General features: G+C 42.9%; 1 long non-coding RNA gene across 1 annotated transcript in view; it reads left to right on the forward strand.

Moving 5' to 3' along the window:
* LOC140070606 (uncharacterized) overlaps window positions 1–25795 on the forward strand; it is an 89991-nt gene that overhangs the window by 25211 nt on the left and 38985 nt on the right. The window contains exon 2 of the long non-coding RNA XR_011848956.1: window positions 2450–2509. This is a non-coding gene — a long non-coding RNA (uncharacterized lncRNA). The remainder of the gene's footprint in view (window positions 1–2449; window positions 2510–25795) is intronic.

Raw genomic sequence — 25795 nt, forward strand, 5'->3', positions numbered from 1 at the left:
GAAGAAATAGAAAGATTTATTTACCAAAGTTGTAGGTCTGCAACTGAAAAAGAAACAACAGATTATAAAGACTTGTGAAGAACTATGTCAATGATTATTTAGGGAATGATGCATTGTGGGTATATTCTTTAAGAGGGGGCACTGCATAAAATGAATCAATAGGCAAAGCACAGAAGAGATTATACATAAATCAGTGTCAAGTGGACCAGGCTACATATTTGAGGAAAAAGCAGCAGCACTCTTGTAATCCGGTGAATCAAGTGCTCTCTTTATTCATCAGAAATACCTGCAATGTTACGACAAAAGACAAGCTTGTCAAAGTAAAAGCAAAGTTATCTCGGGTCACAGCAAGTCTGGCATGGCAAAGACTGGGCATTGAAATGCTGTATGTATTTCTAATGAATGAAGAGAGCACTTGATTCACTAGATTACAAGGCAGTGCTGCTGCTTTTTCCTCAATTGTACGTTCCTGGACCTATGCAACTGGGATCCTTCTGCTGCGGAAACCCGACACAGTGCAAGCAGGCCCAGATTGGACAAATTTGGATGCTGTCTCAAACTTAAAGGAAACCTAGCACTTGAAGTGGCAGGTATAAGAAGGAAATACCGAGCACCAGCTCAGGGTGAGCTGGTGCCGGAGCTTATTTTTGTTAGTGTTTTAAACTGCTGCATCGCTCTTTAAAACACTTTTAAACTTTATAGCCGAAGCTGCTTCGGTCATGCGCTTGGTGTCTTGGTGCTTCGATCTTAGGGTGTCTGGTTATCTTTAAAGGAAACCTACCACTTGTAGTGGCAGGTTTCCGATGGCAATACCGAGCACCAGCTCAGGGTGAGCTGGTGCCGGTGCTTATTTTAGTTAGTGTTTTAAACCGCGGTATCGCGGTTTAAAACACTTTTTAAACTTTATAGCCGGCGCAGGCAGGTACGCGCTCGGCGCTTACCGTGCGCGCGGCTACATAGGAAGTGAATGAGAGCCGCGCGCATGGTAAGCGCCGAGCGCGTACCTCCATGCGCCGGCTATAAAGTTTAAAACACTAACTAAAATAAGCTCCGGCACCAGCTCACCCTGAGCTGGTGCTCGGTATTGCCATCGGAAACCTGCCACTACAAGTGGTAGGTTTCCTTTAATGCCAAAAAATAGTAAAATGATATAGTATAAAAAATGGGACCATACATAATAAAAAATAGTATGAAATATATATATATGTATTTATCTGAAAATGTGAAGTGTAAAAATGTGCATGTGCAGCATGTGTGAAATGAATTTGACTAAAAACTACAAAGCAACCAAGGGTTCTTCTTACATAATTTGTATTAGTATGTCATTTGTATATTAAGATCTTAGGATGAATATATATATATATATGTATAATGTGACATATTAGTGCAAGTTACTTACATTGCTTGCCAATCTCTGAAGGCTGGAATAGTAAAACAGACAGTATAAAAAGAGAAGGGGATAAAGTCCATGGATCAGTTCAGGTTCTTACATTGTACAGTATATAACATACACATGGGCTGTGGGATGTAACATTTTCATCTATGAGTTTCTACAAATCCTGATCAGAAATGACTGGAGATTTCTTGATAGTCAGACATTGTATGATCTATGTGATGGTCTCTACCCTGTATGTATAAAGCAAAATGCCCAAGTAATGAATAATATATAGGCTGAGAGTAAGGATACATTCACACACATGTATGGGGGACGTATATACGGCCGATATACGTTCCCCATACACTTCTATGGGCTCACGGCACCGTACCGCTCCGTAGCCCGGGAAAAGATAGGACATGTCCTATCTTTTCCCATGATACGGCGCTGTGCGCTGTATCTTCCTATGGAGAGGGGCGGATGTGAGCAGCGCTCATTCCCTGCTCCTCTCCGCAGCGCCAATGTATGCCCGCCGTACCGCATACATCGTGTGAATGTAGCTTAATTCTGTTTCATCACCACCATTGTTGTAATGTATAAAAGATACACAATGGAAAGACTGGAAAACAACCAGAGAAATGTTCCCAAATGTATCACAGAGACCTACATATGCTACTGTAGACTACTGTATACGACATAGTTGTACACTGCCTCATGAGCCGTCCCAACTGTAGATTTTAGTGTAAATATATCCTGTAATATTTTATCCAAACGCCTGACCCTAATATCTAACTGATATGGGAATACAATATTCACTTATCCAGGAACCTCAAGACATGAGAACTTTTATCTTTCAGTGAAATGTAGCCATTTGATATAGTATTGTGGATAACTAGGATGTGTATGAGATAGTAGCTATGTACAGTATATATAACTATGTAATGTTTCAGTGTCTATACAAATATCACAATACCAGTTATTTCACCATTTTTTGCATTCTGTATACAAACAACTTCAGGAATTTGTGACTTACATAACTCTGTCTTTGTTTTCTATTCTCCATTTTCTTCATAGAAAATAACTCAAGAAACTGCATATAATAACCAGAGAAGTTTCTTTAAAAGAAGCCTTGTGGTAAGTACTTATATATTTCTTCAAAATGAATATGTCTTTAACATAGAGGATGTGGGGAATATGAGGGCTCCAAAGTAGAAATCAGAGAAGTTAGATTAAAAGAAAATTGGATATAATTCAGAAAAACACAGGAGACAAAAACAAACATACTCACACTTTATCGCCAACTATAACCCTCAAAAGGATTCCAAGATGGCTGCCGCTTATACAGTTTTCATGATGTCATAATGCCCAGCTAGAGGTAAACATTCCGTGATGTCATCATCCCTACAGCCTATCAAATTCTATGGGATTCATTAAAGTCAGCAGAGGATTTATTCATTTATAGTGTAAAATCTGGAAATGGAAAAATAATAAATCAAATGCTTGGAATGGGAAGGTCTAAAGTGTCTGTAGCATCTAAGTGCATTGGCCGTGGAGAAGGGGATCTTTCCCTCCATCAGCATCACTTTTAAATAATATTTTTTATTAGATTTTCAATACATACAGTATACAAAAAAAGATAAGTAGCGTAATATAGTATATGCAACGATGTGGAGGTGAAAAGAATATTGGGGCAGATTTATCAATCTGTCTGAAAGTCAGAATATATCTAGTTGCCCATGGCAACCAATCACAGTTCCACTTTGAAATATTCATGAGCACTGGTAAAATGAAAGCTGAGCTGTAATTGGTTGCCATGGGCAACTAGGAATATTCTGACTTGGGGGGCGTGGCCTGACCAGGGATGTGATCGGACGCACGCTGAGGGAGCTCCGGTGACTTACTGCAGTATATCCTGTGTCCTGGCATCACCGGTGAGCGAATCCCCGCGTGCAGCTGCCCCATCACACCCGGTACCCGGCGGGAGACACCAGATGCCGGCAGCGACTGCCGCGACCCGCGGCCCGCGGGCAAAGGAGAGAAGGGGAAGCAGCCAGAGCGCGCGGCCAAGGTGGCGCCGCCGCGCGAAAGTAAGCAGAAGGAGAGGAGCGAGGCGGCCGCAGCGCGGCTCAGCCAGTTTGCGCACACATCCCCCCGGGCATCCCCAAATGAGAACTTGGCCCCTGGCAGCCCCAGCGCTGATACAGCAGATGAGGCAGCAGCAGCAGGCCCTCCAAACCCCAGTGTGTCACCCACCTCAGAGCCTCCCCAGGGGATCCACACTCCACATAAAGTACCTGCTCAGGATAAGAGCAGCTGCAACCCCACACAGTCTGCAGCAGCAGCAGAGAAGCAGGAGAGGGCAGCAGCAGAGCCCACACTACAAGATGTTCTATCTGCTGTGGCTCTGTGTAACTCCAACCTTGATTTGCACATGGGGGGTCTTAAAGAAGAGCTCACACGCATGAGGCATGATATGTATAAGATTAATGAAAGAGTGAAGGAGATGGAGGGAAGGATTAGCAATGTGGAGGATGCTGTTCCACCTATGCAAAGAGATATAAGAAGATGTAACCAGGATGTTCGTGCACTATTTGACAAAACGGACGACCTGGAGAACAGGCTTAGAAGAAATAATGTCCGTCTGGTGGGGGTTCCAGAGAAAGCGGAGGGGAGAGATGCAGTGACTTTCTTTGAGCAGTGGCTAACTTCCACCTTTGGGCGCGACCAGCTAACACCAATGTTTGCCATTGAAAGAGCCCACAGGGTCCCGACTCGACCCCTGCCAGCAGGATCGGCCCCCAGACCCATATTGATAAAACTTCTTCACTTCAGGGACCGTGATTTGATACTACGCCATGCGAGAAATAAACCAGATATCAAAATTGAAGGCCACAGGGTCTCCTTCTACCCGGACTTTTCTTCTACTATTCAGAAACGGATAGCCCTCTTTACTGACGTGAAAAGGAGACTGCGCTCGGCGCAGGTACCATATGCCATGCTATACCCGTCAAGACTGCGGGTAGTAGCTTTGGGCGAGACCCACCTCTTCGACCAACCGAGAGAGGCCATGAACTGGCTTGATATCAATGAAGGCCGCATCCGGCGACCAGAAAGGAATTAACCCTTGGAAAAGCTGGAGTGTGTTTAATATTCTCCTCTCACAGGGGGGATGGGAGCTACCTACTCAGTTGCTGTAGTTAAGGTTCTTGGAGTTGAGTTGTTTTGATGCCAGGACTACACGTCTATTGTTATGCGCACCGGAGTAATCTACCTCGGATGATTCCTTGCACATCAACAGGAACTTTCACATCTACAAGGATCAGGATATTGGATACCCCGGCGTCCGAAGTTGGAAAGGATGTCTTATGAGTGGTATATGTTGTTTCCATGTTTGTCTTTGTCGGGAATGGGTAAGGGGGGTTGTTGTACCGGTACAATTCTAGCTAACTGTAAGGTCCATATGACTGCATCACGACTTAGGGAATCACTCATGCAACTGTCAATATATATAACCCTAGTAAGATATGGCGGATACATTTAATGTCATTGCATGGAATGTGAGGGGTATGGGAGACGCAAACAAGCGTTGCGCCGTGTCTCAGCTACTCAAAAAATACCAACCGGCAATTGTATGCCTGTCAGAGACACACTATACAGCTGACACTGTGGGAAAGTTCGGCCGGGCATGGGTAGGGCAGCAATTTCACTCTACATTTTCCACTCATGCAAGGGGAGTTAGTGTGCTCGTCCACAGGTCTATACCATTTCAGTGCTCTAGACAAGTTATTGATTCAGAGGGCAGGTATGTGTGTCTATTCTGCATCAGGGAATATCCCATACTTCTGGTAGCTATATACATACCACCACCATACACGGCAGATGTACTAAAACAAATTTTACGTCTGGCTGCCAACTCACCCACATACTCAATCCTAATAGTAGGGGATTTCAATAACTACCTGAACCCGTTCCTAGATAAATTCCATCAGGGCACCATTGCCGAAACCACGCCTCACACTTCGCTGGCCAGGGTGTTGGGGGAGGTGGGGCTGTTGGACATTTGGAGATACTGTAACCCTACTATGAGATCATACTCATGCTATACGGCCTCTTATCGTAGCCTGTCTAGAATCGACCTGGCAATAGGCTCCGAACATATGATGACCAACATATGATGACGTAGAATATCTGGCCCGTAGTATTTCGGACCATGCACCACTGAGAGTGGAATTAGACTTTGGAGCAGGTGATAGAGAGAGACCAATATGGAAAGTCAATCCATTTTGGTTAGAATTGGTAGGAAGTGAGTTGGAGGCGGATCTACAAAGGTTCTTAGAATACAACGAGGGGTCAGTCCCGCTCCTTGCATTATGGAACGCCATTAAAGGCGAAGCAAGGGGCTTACTATTCGCCCGCATCTCCAGGTATAAAACCAAATCCAGGGAACTGCTGGTGGAACTGGAAAAGCGCGTAATTGCGACAGAGGGAGAATTTATAGAGTGCCCAGATGACAGCTCCAAAACTAATTGGGAAGAGGCCCAAGCCTTATATAAGGACCATATATTGGACAGGGCGTCATATAAGAGGTTCTTCTTGAAACAACAATACTTTGCAGAAGGGGAGGCCGCTGGGCATCTACTTGCCACAGTGGTGAGAAGTCAAATGAGTAGTTCCCATATCCAAAGTCTGTACTCCATAGAGGGACAAGAGATAACAGATGATGCGGGTATCCTTAAAATACTGCGAGAATTCTATGGACATCTGTACAAAACTAAATTAGAGAGATCCCCTGACAGGATAAAGGAATTCCTGGAAAACATTAATATACCAGTCCTAACGGAGCAGGCCAGGGAAAACTGGAGGCCCCAATTACGCTAGCAGAACTAGAAGAGGCATTGAAAGCTCTCCCGAATGATAAAGCCCCGGGGATGGACGGGCTGCCAGGGGAATTCTTTAAGAAGTAGCAGGAATTCCTGTTACCACATTTGTTGGTGGTGCTTGAAAAGGCAACGGAGGAGGGTAAGCTACCTACGTCGATGCGGGAGGCCATAGTGGTATTGCTGCCAAAACCGGGCAAAGACCCGAAGTACCCCGAGTCATATAGGCCAATCTCACTTCTCCCAATAGACATTAAAATACTTGCTAAAGTCTTGGCAAATCGCCTATCGGAGGTGGTGCAGGGTCTGGTGCACCCGGACCAGTCCGGTTTTATGCCCAATAGATCTACTGCTACCAATATACGTAGACTATTCACTGCCGTGCAGATCTCCTCCCAGGACACCGGCTCAAGGGCGGTCATCTCTCTCGACGCTGCCAAAGCCTTTGACAGCGTCGAGTGGGAATTTTTGTGGGCAGTGTTGGGCAGAATGAGTTTTGGGCCCAAATTCGTTGAGCTCACTAAGCTTTTATATGCGGAACCTAGGGCATGTGTCAGAGCAAACGGAAGGCTATCAGACAGCTTTGTATTGGAAAGGGGGACAAGGCAGGGCTGCCCACTATCCCCCCTCCTTTTTGCACTGGCCATAGAGCCATTAGCTTGCCAGATCAGAGACCCCCCAAACATAGTGGGATTTAAATGCGGTAACACAGAAGAACGGGTTGCTCTATACGCAGACGACCTTCTGCTATTTCTATTGGATGTATATAATTCACTGCACCCAGTGATGCAGATCATCACGGAGTACGGCAGCCACTCTGGTCTCAAAATTAATTGGGACAAGTCAGTCCTACTCCCGGTGGATGGGCTGGACCCTGAAATACTGCTTGACTCTCTTTCCCTTAAAATAGTTAGGGAGTTTAAATACTTGGGGGTGGTGGTGTCCAGCAGGCCACAGGAATACGTGCAGAACAATCTGATACCATTACTGGACAGGTTCCAGGTTAAAGTGAACACCTGGTGTAACCTACCATTAACAGAAGTAGGCAGATGTAATTTAATCAAAATGGTTTTAATGCCACAGCTTCTCTATATTATCCCCAATTCCCCAGTATGGATACCTAGGAAACACTTTTACAAAGTTGACACAATATTTAGGGGACTAATTTAAAAAAAAAAAGGACACCCCAGAATTAAACTGGAATTCCTTCAGAGAGGAAAAGAGGACCGAGGCCTTGCGGTACCTAATCCCTGGGTATACTTTATTGCAGCACAGCTACAACACTTCCGGGGATGGGGCACAAGAGAGGAATACGGAGTAGGGGGACGGATAGTTGCGGAAGACTCACCATGGGACATACCCATACACGTTCTTGAAGCAGGAAGAGGGGAGAGAATGAGACCAGTATACCCCACATTGGCGTTACAATATAAGGTGTGGGATAGGGGGAAGAGCATGCTGGGATTGATAGGAGTGAGTGGCCACACACCCATTTGGCACAATACAACATTTGGGGAGTTTTTAAAAATGGAAGAACCCCAATTTTGGTCCAGCAAGGGCATTGTGTCCATGAAAGAGATCCAGACTAATGGGGAATTAAAAAGCTTTGAAACCATTAAGGAGACATATCAACTGCCAAACACTGCCTTTTTTAGGTATTTACAGTTAAGACATGCATATGAAACCCAGAAGCAGTCTTTAGACATGATAGTGCAAAGATTGGGAGTGTTGGAATCACTACTGCTATCTGGCTCCTCTAAGGGGCTTATTTCAATGCTATATGGGGCACTGCAAGACAAGTTCCTTCAAGGCGTTACATTTCCTAGCAGATCCAAATGGGAGATGGATATAGGGCCACTCACAGACACTCAATGGGACACTATCCTTTCCCTAACACCAGTGCTCTCTCTCAGCGAAAGTAGGAGATTCTCACAACTATTATTGCTGCACAGGGCCTACAAAACGCCAGCTTTGCTGGCCAAAATAGGGGCCAGGTCGGACTCTAACTGACCAAAATGCAACATGCCTGAGGCAAACTTAATACATATGTACTGGGAATGTATACAACTGGGTGGATACTGGAAAAAAGTGCTGGACCTTATCTTCAAGATATATTCCATACGATTAGAGGTATCCCCACGGATCTGCTTGTTGGGTCTACTGGAGGATGATATGACCATCACACCGGACATCATAGGTATGTCCCGCATATTGTATCAGGCGCGTAAATTGATAGCGTCCAAATGGATTCAACTGCTTCCCCCCACTATTAAGGAGCTGAAGGAACGGCTCAATGAAGTAATTAGGTTGGAAAAGGGAGTGTACAAAAAAAGAAAGGCCATGAAAAAGTTTGACGCCGTGTGGGGACCATGGATTGCTACACCAGGTCTCCCCTCTAGGTTCTTGATAAGTCCCCTCTCCTCTTGAGACGCCCTATTATGACTGTGTGCAGTTATATAAATAGTTTTTGTTTTGTCTTGTGTCGGAATGAGTGATGCATGTATGAGGTAATTGGAATAATTAAGATGATAATCTGCAATACATGAAGACGGATATACAAGAATATGAACACTTACCTCCGTGACGGAGGGCCAAGTTATGGACTCTTACGGAATTTTATCGGGGTTTGGACTGGGGGGGGGGTTAGGGGGGGATAGTTTGTTGGGAATTGTCGTCATTGTTGTAAATGGAAAAAGGTGTTGGAGATGTTTCAATAAAAAAGACCTGATTTAAAAAAAGGAATATTCTGACTTAAATACAACATTACAGAAAGTGATTCACCAAATTGAGCAGGTAGAAAGGGCCAATGTTCTGACCCAAAAGAAGTTCATTTTCACAAAAAAATAGCAAACATAACAGAAATGACAAGGTACAATAGTTCATGGGACAAAGCGAGTTGCCTGTATAATTTCCCTAAATAATGCATAAAATGCTCAGATAAGTAAATGGAGTGAGTCTCGTGTGAGATTAATGGTGTGGCAGGAGGATGACCAAGGGAGCCATATCTGGGAATTTCAATAAACCATAGGAAAGGGCCATTTTGTGGAAAAATACCATATTGACCTCTGATATAAACAGTGGGATAGAGGGTGTAGTAGGTGAGTCTAGCAAGCAGGGGTGTAGCAATAGTGAAAAGTATTCTGTAATGGAGGAGACGTCTGATAATAAAAGTTCTGCCCTAGGTGAATCAGGTAACAAGAGACCAATAAGGAGAGATATGAGTTTGGAGACTCCTAGCCGATAACGGCGAAGTGGGGGATAACTCCAGAATATATGGAACACTTTACCTATATCCCACCACATCCACTCCTCTAGCCCCCAGATGGCAGGATAGCACAATAGCCCAAGGCCAGCGGTATAACTAGAGTCCTCTGGGCCCAAGAGATAAATTCCTTATGGGGCCCCATCTCATAATAACAAAAACAACAGCTTTTTTTTTATCAGGAAACACTTAGGAAAGACTAAGGCTTTCAGCCAAAACGTGCCAATTGTTTCCTGTGTTTTTATCCGATGTACTATATGCTGTTACACGAATAAAGATCCTTTTTATATGATGACGAAACAACCTGTGCTGGAATCTTTCTTCTTGTTCACTTTTTGCTTCTGGGCACGGCTGATCAGTCTTCAATCAGGTGGAGTTAGCTCACCTTCAGTTATATAAACAATCCACTATGTAAGCACAAGTGCACCCATTTTCACAAGTAACCCCTTTTTTTGCATTATGCCCCTTCATTTTGCACTATGCCCCTTGCCAAATTTTTGACAAGAGTTCCCCTCACTGTATACAGGCTGTGCACACTAGGGTAAGAACTCCAATTTATCTTTGTGTGGGGCCCCGTCCAGTACTTCTGAAATAAGACAGTATCAGAGTGCACAGGCAGATGCTGTTATTCTAAACTAACAGCCACGGACCCCCTCTCTCTGCAGGCCTGGGCCCGATCGATACGCCTCTGCCATGGGACACACAGACTGCCAACTAGCTTGGGACGTATAGCAAGTTGTAGCACAGGGCGGGGCTTCTTATATAGCATGATATCAGAGCATGGGTATGTTTTAAAAAAAGAACATGGGAAATGTCCTATAATATATATATGTAGAGTCAAGGGCATTTCTAGGGTTCCAAAACATCTGGGTCACGGGCCCCAGGAATTTTGACATAAGTTACTGTACTTCTTTTATCCATTTTAAACCTGTAATTAGAATACTAACAATATAAAATGCTCAATACACCAACCAATATATAGCACAACCAATAAACCAGCATAAAATGCTGTACAAACTTTGGGGGACAGTTGGCATAAAAAATTTATAAATATATCATAAAATTGATTAAAAAACTTACCACAATAAAGATTCTGCAAACTAAAGATGCATTGTCTGTCGTTCCTGAAGGTTTCATTACCATGAATTATCTAGAATCTCAGTTTTTTTTCAACATTGTAGTAAAAACTAGCTCATTGTTAAAGTTAAGAAGTAAACGGGATAAAAAAAGTGTCATTGCTGGAAGTAGCCATAACAATAGGAATCTATACACTACACTTGAATAAAATGTTCACTTCAAGGGCTCATTCAAAAGGGCATGTCCATGGTGCATCTGCAAAAAATACATCTGTTTTCAGTTTGTTTTGTGTCAGTATTGTATCCACATCCATGTATTTTCACATTTGATGTAGTCAGTAAAACAAAAAGGACATGTGAATAGCCAGATAGACAATGAAGGGTCAGTATGCTATCTTTGCAAATCAATATTATAATAATGATTTGAAAAGTGGATGAACCATGGCTTAGCTCTGTGAATGCACCTTACAGTCAAAATAGATATCAGGACCTACAGAAACGAGAGAAGCTGTTGAGAACCATTTATTAAATATAGTGCAAACCTATATTTCATAGTATCATAGTATATAAGGCTGGAAGGAGACGCAAGTCCATCAAGTCCAACCTTTAAGAATTAAATAAATGTTTTATCCCCATAACCCGTGATATTTTTTCTCTCCAGAAAGGCATCCAGGCCTCTTTTGAACATGTACATAGAGTCCGCCATAACAACCTCCTGCGGCAGAGAGTTCCATAGTCTCACTGCTCTTACAGTAAAGAACCTTTGTCTATGGTGATGGTAAAATCGCCTCTCCTCTAGGCGCAGAGGATGCCCCCTTGTCCTGGTCACAGGTCTAGGTATAAAAAGATCTTTGGAGAGATCCTTGTACTGTCCGTTCAGGTATTTGTACATTGTAATGAGGTCTCCCCTCAGCCGTCTTTTTTCTAAACTGAATAATCCCACATTTTTTAATCTGTCAGTGTATTCTAGTTCCCCCATTCCCCTAATAATCCTGGTTGCTCTCCTCTGCACCCGTTCCAGCTCTACTATATCCTTTTTATACACTGGTGCCCAAAACTGTACACAATATTCCATGTGTGGTCTGACCAGGGATTTGTATAAGGGCAAAACTATTTCTTTATCATGAGAATCTAATCCTCTCTTGATACATCCCATTATTTTATTTGCTTTAGCAGCAGCCGTCTGGCTCTGGTCACTAAAATTAAGTTTACCATCCACCAATACCCCCAAGTCCTTTTCAGCTTCAGTTTTACCAAGTAATAGACCGTTTAGAACATAATTATACTTTTTGTTTCCATGGCCCAAGTGCATAACTTTACATTTATCTACATTAAACCTCATCAACCATTTCTCTGCCCATCCCTCAAGCTTCCACAAATCCCTCTGTAATGCTAAACTATCGACCTCAGTATTTATTACTTTACACAGCTTAGTATCATCTGCAAATATTGAAACTTGACTGTGTAAACCCACTACAAGGTCATTAATAAAAATATTAAAAAGAAGTGGCCCCAATACTGACCCCTGTGGCACTCCACTGGTAACATCAACCCAATCTGAGAATGTGCCATTAATGACCACCCTCTGTTTTCTATCACCAAGCCAATTACTTACCCAAATACACAGATTTTCTCCTATTCCCAGCAGTCTCATTTTATATACCAACCTTTTATGTGGCACGGTGTCAAATGCCTTTGAAAAGTCCAAATATACAACATCTACAGCGTCCCCCAGATCCAGTCTTGAACTTACCTCCTCGTAGAAACCAATCAGATTAGTCTGACAGGACCGATCTCTCATAAACCCATGCTGACGCTTGGTTATAAGGTTGTGCACAGTGAGATACTCCAGGATAGCATCTCTAATAAACCCCTCAAATATTTTCCCCACCACAGCAGTTAGACTCACAGGTCTGTAGTTTCCAGGATCACTATTTGATCCTTTTTTGTATATTGGTACCACATTTGCTATGCGCCATTCCTGTGGAACATAACCAGTCCTCAGTGAATCTTCAAATATTACAAATAACAGTTTGTCTATCACCGTACATAATTCATGCAGAACCCGGGGGTGTATGCCATCTGGCCCAGGTGATTTATCTATCTTAGTGGTTGCGAGGCGGCGCCGTACCTCTTCCTGGGTTAAACTGTTGACATTATAAAAAGAATTTACATTATTCCTCATTGTGTCTTCCACCAGGGGATTTTCCTGGGTAAAGACAGTTGAGAAGGCGACATTCAGTAGATTGGCCCTTTCCTCATCTCCTTCCACCATGACCCCCATGTTATTTCTAAGGGGACCCACACTCTCTGTTTTTAGTTTCTTATCATTTATATACTTGAAAAATAATTTGGGATTATTTTTGCTCTCCCTGGCAATATTTCTCTCAGTCTCTATTTTTGCGGCCTTTATCTGCTTTTTACAGGATTTATTTTTCTCTCTATAATCCTGTAATGCCTCATCGCTACCTTCACGTTTTAGCACCTTAAACGCTTTATCTTTCTCGCTTATTGCTTTCCTCACAAGACTAGTTAGCCACATAGGGTTTTTCTTGTTCCTTTTATGCTTTTTCCCATAAGGTATGTGTTTCTCACAGGACTTTTTCAGAATATATGAGAAAAAGTCCCATTTTTGGGGGGCTTTTGTCTTTGAGAACATTATCCCAGTCTATGCCTTTAAGGTCTTCCCTTAGTTGCTGAAAATTTGCCCTCCTGAAGTTTAGAGTGTTGGTTGCCCCTTCACTAACGCTCTTAGTAAAGCGTAATACAAAATCAATGATATTATGATTACTATTCCCCAGGTTCCCCCCAACCTGTAGTTTTGATACCCTATCAGGTCTGTTGGTCAGTATAAGGTCCAGCAGTGCCCCCCCTCTTGTTGGCTCCAGGACTAGTTGCGAAAGGGATTTGTTTTTTGTTGTTGACAAGAACCTGCTGCCTTTGAAGGACCTGCAGGTCTCTGCCCCCCAGTCAATATCTGGGTAATTGAAGTCCCCCATGATAAGTACTTCACCTTGCTTTGAAGCCGCATCCATTTGACTTATCAGCATTTCATAGTTTCATAGTTTCATAGTTTCCCCCTAACATCTCTGAGGAAATAGAGGGTCACCTATATAAACAGATGGAGCGGGCTGCACAGGAGGGGACCGTAGTGATAATGGGAGACTTTAACTTTCCAAATATAAATTGGGGTCAGGGCTCATCTTCATCTGTGAACGGGAGACATTTTATGAATATTCTTCAGGATAATTTTATGGTGCAGCTTGTAGAAGATCCCACAAGAGGTGACGCATTGTTGGACCTTGTGATTTCTAATAATGAGGAGATTGTCCAAAATGTCAGTATCAGGGAACCCCTTGGGAACAGCGATCATAATATAACTATTTTCCTCTTAAACTTTAAAAAGCAGAAACAGATGGGAAAATCGAAAACTTTGAATTTTAAGAGGGCTAATTTCCAAAAATTCAGGGCTGCAATACAGGATATAGACTGGGATCAGATACTGTCACATGGTGATACTAATGTTAAATGGGAGAAATTCAAATCTATCCTGGGTTTTTATACTTCTAAATTTATTCCAATAGGTAACAAGTATAGACGGGCTAGATTACACCCCGCGTGGCTTACAGCTACAGTTAAAAGGGCAATTAATGAGAAAAAGAGGGCATTTAAAAAATATAAATCTGACGGGTCACCTGAGGCTTTCTATACTTACAAAAAACTTACCAAAATCTGTAAAAAAGAAATCAAATCAGCCAAAATACAAAATGAAAGACAGGTGGCTAAAGATAGCAAAACAAATCCCAAGAAATTTTTTAGGTATATCAATGCAAAAAAAAATGGGTCACAACAGGTTGGACCCCTTTATTCTGAAAATGGGGCATCGGTGACTGGAGACCAGGAGAAGGCGGAGATACTTAATAGGTTTTTTAGCTCTGTTTATACAATAGAAGAGAGAACTTCTGACTTGGATGGTGCCAGTGCGGGTCATGGATCCTGTGATATACTAGGCTGGCTAAATGTAGACATTATCCAATCTAAGCTCAATAAAATCAATGTGTACAAAGCTCCTGGACCAGATGGGTTACACCCCAGAGTTCTTAAAGAACTCAGTTATGTTATTGCTGTACCGCTGGCTAAAATCTTCAGGGATTCTGTAATGTCTGGTGTGGTGCCAAGTGACTGGCGCAAGGCAAATGTGGTGCCAATATATAAAAAGGGCTCTAGAACTTCGCCTGGCAATTACAGGCCTGTAAGCTTAACTTCCATTGTGGGGAAAGTATTGGAAGGGTTAGTAAAAGACTACATACTGGAGTATGTGACATCAAATAGTATAATAAGTGACAGCCAGCATGGGTTTACTAAGAATAGAAGTTGTCAAACTAACCTTATCTGCTTTTATGAAGAGGTGAGCAGATGCCTGGATGTAGGAGCAGCTGTGGATATTGTGTTCTTGGACTTTATATATACCACAAAAGTGGGGGGAATGTATAAGTATTCAAATAACAATCAAAAAGTTTGCCTGCATACAAAGAACGCAGTATGTAACACGAGTTCTTGGACTTTGCAAAGGCATTTGACACTGTCCCTCATAGACGCCTGATGGGTAAAATTAGGGCTATTGGTTTGACAGAAATCATTTGCAATTGGATTGAAAACTGGCTGAAGGATCGTATCCAGAGAGTTGTGGTCAATGATTCCTACTCGGAATGGTCACCAGTTATGAGTGGTGTACCCCAGGGTTCTGTGCTTGGCCCACTACTATTTAATATATTTATTAATGATATAGAGGTAGGAATTAATAGCACTGTGTCTATTTTTGCAGATGACACCAAACTGTGTAGTGTAATACAGTCTATGGAGGATATTCATAGGCTGCAGGGTGACTTGGACAAACTGAATGTTTGGTCATCCACTTGGCAAATGAGGTTTAATGTGGATAAATGTAAGGTTATGCACCTGGGGGCCAATAATCCAAAGGCAAAATATGTCCTTGGGGGAGTAAATCTGGGAGAGTCCCTTGTTGAGAAGGACCTGGGGGTACTAGTAGATCATAAATTGAATAACAGCATGCAATGTCAATCAGCTGCCTCTAAAGCCAGTAGGATCTTGTCATGTATCAAAAGTGGTATGGACTCTCGTGATAGGGATGTAATATTACCACTATACAAGGCACTGGTTCGGCCACACCTGGAATATGCTGTCCAGTTCTGGGCACCGGTCCATAAAAAGGATGCCCTGGAGCTGGAGAGGGTTCAACGTAGAGCCACAAAAATGATAAGGGGTATGGAGGGTCTCAGTTATGAGGAAAGATTAAAACAACTAGATTTATTTAGTCTGGAAAAGAGACGACTACGAGGGGACATGATTAATTTATTTAAATATATGAATGGTCCATACAAAAAATATGGTGGTAAGTTGTTTCAGATTAGATCAAATCAAAAGACGAGGGGGCACTGTCTCCGTTTGGAGAAACCAAGGTTTAATCACCGGAGGCGACAGGGCTTTTTTACTATGAGAACTGTCAATCTGTGGAATAGCCTGCCTCAGGCGCTGGTCACAGCAGGGACAGCGGATAGCTTCAAGAAGGGTCTAGATGCCTTTTTACACCTAAATAACATTGATGGTTATGTTATATAGAATTGTTTCCCCTAAATCCCTTCCTCATCCAATCCCTACCCGTCCTTGGTTGAACTTGATGGACAAGTGTCTTTTTTCAACCGTAGAAACTATGAAACTATGAAACTATGAAACATATAAACAAACCCCTCCCCCTTTTTTATTTATACGATCCTTTCTAAAAAGACTATAACCATCTATAGTAACAGCCCAGTCATAGCTACTGTCCAGCCATGTCTCGCTGATACCCACTATATCATATTTCCGCTCCAACATCAAGAGTTCCAGTTCCTCCATTTTGTTTGTGAGGCTTCTGGCATTTGTGTACATACACTTTATATGGTTTTCCCTGTCCGTATTCCTTTTGTCCTTATTCCCCAATCTCATTCCAGCCCCCCTTCCTCCCCCATGGACTATGACTCTTCCCAGCTCTCTATGTACACTGTCTATTTGCCCTGCACAAGTGTAGTTGCCCTCCCCCCAGGTCTCTAGTTTAAACACTCCTCCAACCTTCTAGCCATTTTTCCCCCTAAAACAGCAGCCCCCTCCCCATTGAGGTGCAGCCCATCCCTACTGTAGAGCCTGTAGCCGACAGAAAAGTAAGTCCAGTTCTCCATGAACCCAAAACCCTCCTTCCTACACCAACTTTTGAGCCACTTATTTACCTCCTTGATCTCCCGCTGCCTTTCTGGTGTGGCTCAACCTTATATATAGTGCAATGTGCCGAACATAATATCACGACATAGTATACAAAAATGTTGAGAATTTTGCACAACCAATTCCAATGCATTTAATATAACTGGAGTGAAGTTATGTCTAAATATGCAACATAAATCTGTCTACCACATATGGATTCCTTATGAAAAATCTGGCATAAATAGGCTACGATTAATAATGGAGTAGCTTGGCAAATGTCTCAAAGGGTACTAATCAGCAATTGAGACAATTTTGCTACAAAAAACTGACTTAACTACAATAATACATTTGATGGGGATAAAAACTATTTCTTGTGAACTAGTAAGTGACGCATTTTGTGTTTATTGGCAAAACAATCAATGACGGCTTCATCTGTAATTAAATTAAGGACTTTTTCTCTACTGAAGGATGGCTAGATGATTGAGTCTTGACTGACCCATTGTCTGTCTTAGCCAGTTATGAAGACCTTGTAGTGCTGAAAATGACCTTTCACAGCTGCAGCTGGGATAATCAAAACTATTTGAATAACTTTCTTTAGCGTTGGAAAAATAAGTGGATTCAAATCATCATACAGAGTGTTCATTGTGTAGTTTGTTGCACCTTCATACTTTCTTAACAAAAAAAATTTTGCCACAAGAACTTCTTGTCCTAGTTCAATGTTTAGACAATGCATGCAAGTCAGAGGAAAGAAAATTTTGTGATTTTGAAATTGGATTTCCGTGGATCTGTGGTTTGTGGGAAGAGAAAGCAAATGTTTGTGAGTAGGTAGCTTTATATGTAGCTGATTTGTATTTTATAATGATTGAACTGATTTGTATTTTATAATCCCGATGGTTGGAACCCTATGAGAAAAGGTTCCCTTTAACCTCTTCTCTAGCAATTATGGTATCATTCCACCATAATTGGATTTTATGGTGGGATGTTGAGCACATTTATTTTGTTTGCCTATGGCACTGTCAGGCTTAGAGGTTGTGGATCCTCTGAACCACTGCAGACGATGACACAAGCCACCTGGGACCAGAGTCTAAGTGGCACCCGTTTTTCACCAGAGCCTGCTGCAAAGCGGGTTGGACTTGCTGCAGTGTGGTACCACCAGATCGTTACACAGGTGTGACTTGTCCACAGTGGCAGCCCAGGTCGAGGTACAGAAACGGCAGGCAATCTCGTAGTCGGGGACAGGCAGGAAGTCAGGACGGGCGGCACAGGATCGGAGTTGGAGACTTAACAACAGGTCAGGGCAGACGGCCAAGAAGCGAAGTCAGAAACGGAACCAGGGTCACAACGGGAATTCACAGAAACGGCACAAGGCATAAACACAGCTTTCTCTGGGGCTCTAGGAACAAAGATCTGGCAGGGGTCACAGGAAGAGGCAGGGTCATATAGTATGCCTGAGAATGGCCAGCGCCAATTAGTGGTGCAATGCCCGTTTAAATCTGCAGAAGCTGGCGCACGCGCGCCCTAGGAGTCAGGAATGCGTGCGCACGGCCGAGGAGGATGGAGCGGCTGGCGGGACCGAAGAGGACGGAGCAGGAGCCGTGACCCGTAAGTTGCGCGTGCAACACGCTTGTGGGGTGAGAGGCACGGGTGAGCCCGCAACCCGTGATATGGGTCGCGGGACCACCTGTGACAGGCACCATAATGCCTTTTCCCAGCTATGGTTGGCCCCACCTATTCTCCACCCTTGCCACACCTTTTACACTTTTTTTGTAGAACTCTTTACCCCCAATGGAGGTAAAAAAATAAATGCAGATCCACAGATTCCACATTTTTATAATAAATTTCCTGTATAAAACCCCCATAGAGTGAAAAAACTGCTGTTGGGATCTTAGATATTGAAATAGCTAAGTCTCTGATGGCAGGGATCTACTGGGTGTAAGTAAACCCAGCATAGTTTTTATACTGTGATCTGATCCTATGCTGTCTAGGCATTGCATAATTTTGTATTATGGGAAAGAGTTTTTTACATCATATTGCATAAAACATGATCCAAAAATGAGTTATTTCCTGATATTTTATTTTTCACCCCATTATGTGAGTTAGTCTTATTATTCTCTAGTAAAAAAACATTACTTAGCATTATATTATGAGGTTGTACTACACAATGAAGTCGTCAATCACCATTCTTATTTTGCAATTCATAAAATTGTTATAACTTTGTTCTCTATTTATCTTCTCAACCTAATCAGAATGCCATGGATATCATATAACCTAATATGTAGCAATAGGGGCATTTAGGACTTAATTCTATAGGGTAGAGGTGTGAAAAGAAACTAAGCAGGAGAGAAGAATTAGATGTATATTAGCTAGACCTATCAATTGTAGCAGGATTGGCAGACCATCTGATGCAGAGGTGTCAAACTGGCTCATGGTCCAAATTTACCCTGTAGTGTAATGATATTTGGCCTGCGAAAAAAATATGAATATATCATGCTGAGGGCAAAGAAAAACTTCCCATGGAACTACACAGATTGCAGGAGTAGCTGGCCATCTTCAACTACATCTGGAGGACATTGGAAGCTGAAGGGAGGTAAAGTGCTGGACTGGTGCTCCATGTGGAGGTAAGTATAACTGCTTCCTTGTTTGGGTAACCCCTCTACACCACTCTTGAAAAAAATATTAAAGTCAATTAAATAACCAAGAAAACATTTCCAATTACTCCACTATTAACATATTTGCCCAGATTTATTAGAGCCCCTGTGCCAGTTTTCTGTCAGACTTTGCACATTCTTTTCAGAGCAAACTGCCTGCACATGTATATAAGAAGCGTCCGAGACACATTTGTGTCGCAGCTGCAATGTACTGCACTGGAATGGGTGTTCCGCTTCTCATTCGGACCGTGCATCACATTTATCATACAAAGTCCAACAGAAATGTTTCACACGCGCCATTTTTAAAGGCAGGGGCTTCCTATGGGCACAGAGGCCTCTGCCATGGCTCCCTGTCAGCACAGGTGTTTGGGCCCACTGGTGGACCAGGGCCAGTCCGACCCTGAATGAAGTGTTATTATTTGGGCCTAGTAAATCATTTTTGATATTGTCCTTTGCATGGTGGTGCTTAACAACAGGACAGCGGTAAAATAAATGGAGTTTCTACATTCTACTGAAATTATTAGTAATGCTTTTTTTTTGTATAGAATCTTGTGTTCATTATCACTATTGTGCTTTTTGTGCCTTTTATGTTGTAGTAATGCTGTGGGTCACAGTTTGGAGGTATGATTTGGAAATTGTAGCGCTATTGTTTGGAATATTGGCCTTATGGTAGTTTTTTAGTAACATTATACTGCATACTGCCACTGCTTTATAAAACCTTCTTTCACATTACCTGACTTGTTGGACCAGGTGCTTCAGCCCTATAGCACCATGAGGATATTGAGGGTGTCCAATTGAATATGCCCATGCACTTTGTGTTATCATATAATGAATATGTGTTAAAGAGGTGTTAATCAAACATTTAATTTTTGGAGACCAGGAGGGAGGGAGTGCTAATATTTCACCACTTTCCAGGATTGGATAACACATTAAGATTTACCATGATGTACTACATAAAGCCGTATGCTGCATCTTCCCTCTAAGCCCTGCAGTGTGCCCAGACCATAGAATATTGCCACATATGGTTGATTGTTTCCAGTGGAATATGTTGGGCACAATATATTTGGGCAGAAATGGCATATTTCTACTCTGTACCATCCATTCTGGATTATCTTTGGGTCACCCACCTGTGTGGTAAAAATTCTAAACCCCTAAATTCTTTGAGGGCAGTACTTTCCAAATTAGGGTCAGTTTACGGTACTAAAAATTTCTTGAAAATCTCTGAAATTGTTATTAAAACCATAAGCACATTTGAAAAAATATTAAAGAAAAAGATGTATGACAAATTAGTTTCTATAAAAAGAATTCCAATGTTATTACTTTCTGTCTAAAAAGCTGAAAATGTTCAACTCTCAAAATTGTTCTTTTTTAATTTGCACCACATCTCTTAGATCCCTACCCAAAATATAACATATCAGCTAAAATGTGCTACCTACACAAACTACAATGTGCCACACATAATTCTCATAATCACTGGAATAAGTTATATTGCACCCAATTTACTGCATTAATCTCTGTGGGGAAGGGCGCTTTTCACATCACTGATTTGTCACTGGACTCATTTTGACTTATGGATGCATACAGATTGGTTTTCTCTTCCTGTCATCACTGATGACTTACTGAACCATTCCTTTCAATGGGCTTTTTCACAGTTTACTTTTTTTTCACTGATCATGGGTCAGTTTAGAACCTGCTCTTTTTGTGTTCAGTGGCAGAATTTAATCAGTGAAAAAAAAAGTTGTAAAAAAAAGTCCATTGAAAAGAATGGGTCAGTAAGGCATTAGTGAAAAATCACTGAAGTCATGAAGAGAAAACCAATCTGTATGTGTCCATAAGCTCAAATGGGTTCAGTGACAAATCACTGATGTGAAAAAAACCCCAATGTGCAACTGCCCTTACCCAAAGGTGAGTCTGCAGCTACTTACGTGCAGCAAGTATGCCTCTTGCTTTATTGCCACAGGACTCTTTCTTTATTATTTGTACATTTCTGTGCTCATTTACATATTTGCTGTTTCCATTAGGCACGTTATCCTATATTCTATACAGACCAATCCCATAAAAGACATTTTACAGAATTTATTTCTATGTGGTTTGCCACAAAACTATATAGGTTGTAATTATCAAGAACAAAGTTGACAAAATAACACCAAAACACTTATTGCACAGAAGTAAATTTATTCATGGGAAATACAGATTCCGGTGCCAGGTGAGCCAGGTGTCAGGTAAGTGCCAGAAGACTAAGGTGTCAGGTGAGTGTCGGAAATGCCAGTTTTCAGGTAAGTGCCAGAAGACTAAATGCCAGGTGTCAGGTAAGTGCCAGAAGACTAAGATGCCAGGTGTCAGGTGAGTGTCAGGTAAGTGCCAGAAGACTAAGGTGTCAGGTAGGTGCCGGAAATGCCAGGTTTCAGGTAAGTGCCAGAAGATTAAGATGCCAGGTATCAGGTAAGTGCCAGAAGACTAATATGTCAGTTGAGTGCCAGGTGTCGGGTAAGTGCCAGAAGACTAAATGCCAGGTGTCAGGTAAGTGCCAGAAGACTAAGGTGTCAGGTGGGTGCCGGAAATGGCAGGTTTCAGGTAAGTGCCAGAAGATTAAGATGCCAGGTGTCAGGTAAGTGCCAGAAGACTAAGATGCCAGGTGTCAGGAGAGTGCCAGGTGTCAGGTAAGTGCCAGATGACTAAAATGCCAGTTGTCAGGTGAGTGCCAGAAGACCAAAGTGCCAGGTGTCAGGTAAGTGCCAGAAGACTAAGATGCCATGTGTCAGGAGAGTGCCAGAAGACTAAGATGTCAGGTGAGTGCCAGAAGACTCAAGCGCCAGGTGTCAGGTAAGTGCCAGAAGACTAAGGTGTCAGGTGAGTGCCAGATGTGCCAGGTGAGCCAAATGTCTGCTAAGTGCCAGAAGACTAAGATGTCAGGTGGGTGCCGGGTCTCAGGTAAGTGCCAGATGACTAAAATGTTAGGTAAGTGCCAGATGACTAAAATGCCAGGTGTCAGGTAATTGCCAGATGACTAAAATGCCAGGTGTCAGGTAAGTGCCAGATGACTAAAATGCCAGGTGTCAGGTAAGTGCCAGATGACTAAAATGCCAGGTGTCAGGTAAGTGCCAGATGACTAAAATGCCAGGTGTCAGGTAAGTGCCAGATTACTAAAATGCCAGGTGTCAGGTTAGTGTCAGATGACTAAAATGCCAGGTGTCAGGTTAGTGCCAGAAGACTAAGATGCCAGGTGTCAGGTGAGTGTCAGGTAAGTGCCAGATGACTAAAATGCCAGGTGTCAGGTAAGTGCCAGATGACTAAAATGCCAGGTGTCAGGTAAGTGCCAGATGACTAAAATGCCAGGTGTCAGGCAAGTGCCAGATGACTTAAATGCCAGGTGTCAGGTAATTGCCAGATGACTAAAATGCCAGGTGTCAGGTAATTGCCAGATGACTAAAATGCCAGGTGTCAGGTAAGTGCCAGATGACTAAAATGCCAGGTGTCAGGTAAGTGCCAGATGACTAAAATGCCAGGTGTCAGGTAAGTGCCAGAAGACTAAGATGCCAGGTGTCAGGTAAGTGCCAGATGACTAAAATGCCAGGTGTTCGGTGAGTGCCAGGAGACTAAGATGCCAGGTGTCAGGTGAGTGCCAGGTGTCAAGTAAGTGCCAGATGACTAAAATGCCAGGTGTCAGGTTAGTGCCAGATGACTAAAATGCCAGGTGTCAGGTAAGTGCCAGGAGACTAAGATGCTAGGTGTCAGGTGAGTGCCAGGTGTCAGGTAAGTGCCAGATGACTAAAATGCCAGGTGTCAGGTAATTGCCAGATGACTAAAATGCCAGGTGTCAGGTAAGTGCCAGATGACTAAAATGCCAGGTGTCAGGTAAGTGCCAGATGACTAAAATGCCAGGTGTCAGGTAAGTGCCAGATGACTAAAATGCCAGGTGTCCGGTGAGTGCCAGAAGACTAAGATGCCAGGTGTCAGGTGAGTGCCAGGTGTCAGGTAAGTGCCAGATGACTAAAATGCCAGGTGTCAGGTAAGTGCCAGAAGACTAAGATGCCAGGTGTCAGGTGAGTGCCAGGTGTCAGTTAAGTGCCAGATGACTAAAATGCTAGGTGTCAGGTAAGTGCCAGAAGACTAAGGTGCCAGGTGTCAGGTGAGTGCCAGGTGTCAGGTAAGTGCTAGATGACTAAAATGCCAGGTGTCAGGTGAGTGCCAGGTGAGCCAGGAATCTGGTAAGTGCCAGAAGACTTAGATGCCACGTGTCAGGTGAGTGCCAGAAGACTATGGTGTCAGGTGAGCCAGGTGTCAGGTAAGTGCCAGAAAAAAAAGGTGTCAGGTGAGTGCCAGGTGTCCGGTCACTGCCAGAAGACTAAGATGCAAGGTGTCAGGTTAGTGCCAGGTCTCAGGTAAGTGCCAGAAGACTAAGATGCCAGGTGTCAGGTTAGTGCCAGGTGAGCCAGGAGTCAGGTAAGTGCCAGAAGAATAAGATGCCAGGTGTCAGGCGGGTGCCGGAAGATTAAGGAGCCAAGTGAGCCAGATGTCAGATAAGTGCCAAAAGATTTAGGTGCCAGGTAAGTTCCAGAAGACTGAGGTGCCAAGTAAATCAGGGGTCAGGTAAGTCAGTGCCAAATCAGAATAATGCCAAGTTGCCAGGAGGAAATAGTCCTGATTGAGTCAAGTGCCAGTTGAGCCAAATCATAATTGTGCCAGGTGCGTCAGTGCCAAGTAATAATTGTGCCAGGTGCGTCAGTGCCAAGTCATAATTGTGCCAGGTGCGTCAGTGCCAAGTAATAATTGTGCCAGGTGCGTCAGTGCCAAGTCAGAATAGTGCCAAGGGATTTCGTTGCCAGGTGAGCCAGGAGACTGCCAGAAGACTTCAGTGCCACAAACAAAAAAAAAAGAAAAGTTAGACAAAGTGTGACTAATATATTTATATTATGTACTAGCTGTCACCCCCAGTGTTTTCTGGGATAGTATATAACTGCTCCTAACTATAACAAAATAGAATGGGTTAACAAAAACTATTTTGTGTCTGTATCTCTGTGTCTATCTTTGTCTGTCTGTCACTCTCCCTCTATCTCTATCCATATTACCTCACACATAAGCTCACATTACCTCACATTGCTTATAGTAACCAATCAAAGCTCATATTAACCCCTTTTGGTCTAAGCCATTTTAGGGCTTTAGGACCAGGCCTGATTTTTTGTATTTGACCTGTGTCATTATAGGAGGTTATACCTTTGTAACACTTGCAGGGCAATAAGAGATGGCTACACATGTGCTTATCACCCTATTCACTCATACAGGAATTTCTGAACTAGCAGTTTGCTGCTTGAGAGGTGTGGCCCAGGACCGCCATCAGGGACCATGTCACAGTGCTATGGAATGGACCAGCTCCAGCACCAGCTGTCCCACATGGCTCTTATAATGAATTCCCCCAATGTTTATGTGATGTACATGTGCTCTGTATACTTACTGGTCAGGCTACTGTTTTCTTGCTGCTGCAGCAACAGCAACAGAAGGACCGAAGGCTAAAAAATAGAAAGCAATGTAACAAGAATTTGAAGAAATCCAGTAAACTTATGATGATAAGCAATGTTATCTACTTTCCAAAAATGCAAGCATTATCCCTGGTCATAGCAGATACTGGAGAAGTGTGAGATTACAGGGGGTGTAGCCTCACAGGTAGAATACATTACAATAGACAAAGAATTATTGAAATAAAATATTAAAGAATGGCAGCATGACGTCCCTTAGCAGGAATAAAAGGCATTTTCATAATAGTCAAATTTTGTGTCTAAAATTATAAAATATCCAAATAAAAGAATAAAAAGTCTCCCTTTTTATTGACTGAACCAGACAGAGTTGGTGTTGTGGCATCAGTCACAATCCAAACTACAGGGTGGAGAATTTTTAATCCCACATAATAAAAGTTGTAGAAGTAATAGCCTGAACATTAGGATTGTAGTAAACATACTGCTGCAATCCTCTAGACCCATTTGTTTACCCGTCCGCTGGAGTTCACTGAAAGTGCATTGTCTGTCTATAATGCACTGTGCCGCGTTTCACTAAGATTGTGCGCCCGATATCCTGCATGTGTCGCTTCCCGCTCAGGTCTGACAGAGTTCACCATCTTTTTAGTGGTGCATCAAAGTGCTAGGGCTTGGGACACAATTTGAAAGTTAAATCCCATGCTCAGTCCGAATCAGTCGGACGGTGCGCTCCCTAATTTGTGTTGCATGGAAGCCAGCGCAGCTGCGGCAAAAAAAGGTCACGTGCGACACAATCACAACGCACCCGCTACTTAAATACCTGTGCAAGCCGTT

The sequence above is a fragment of the Engystomops pustulosus genome, chromosome 7, assembly GCF_040894005.1.
Source record: "Engystomops pustulosus chromosome 7, aEngPut4.maternal, whole genome shotgun sequence".
Taxonomy (NCBI): domain Eukaryota; kingdom Metazoa; phylum Chordata; class Amphibia; order Anura; family Leptodactylidae; genus Engystomops; species Engystomops pustulosus.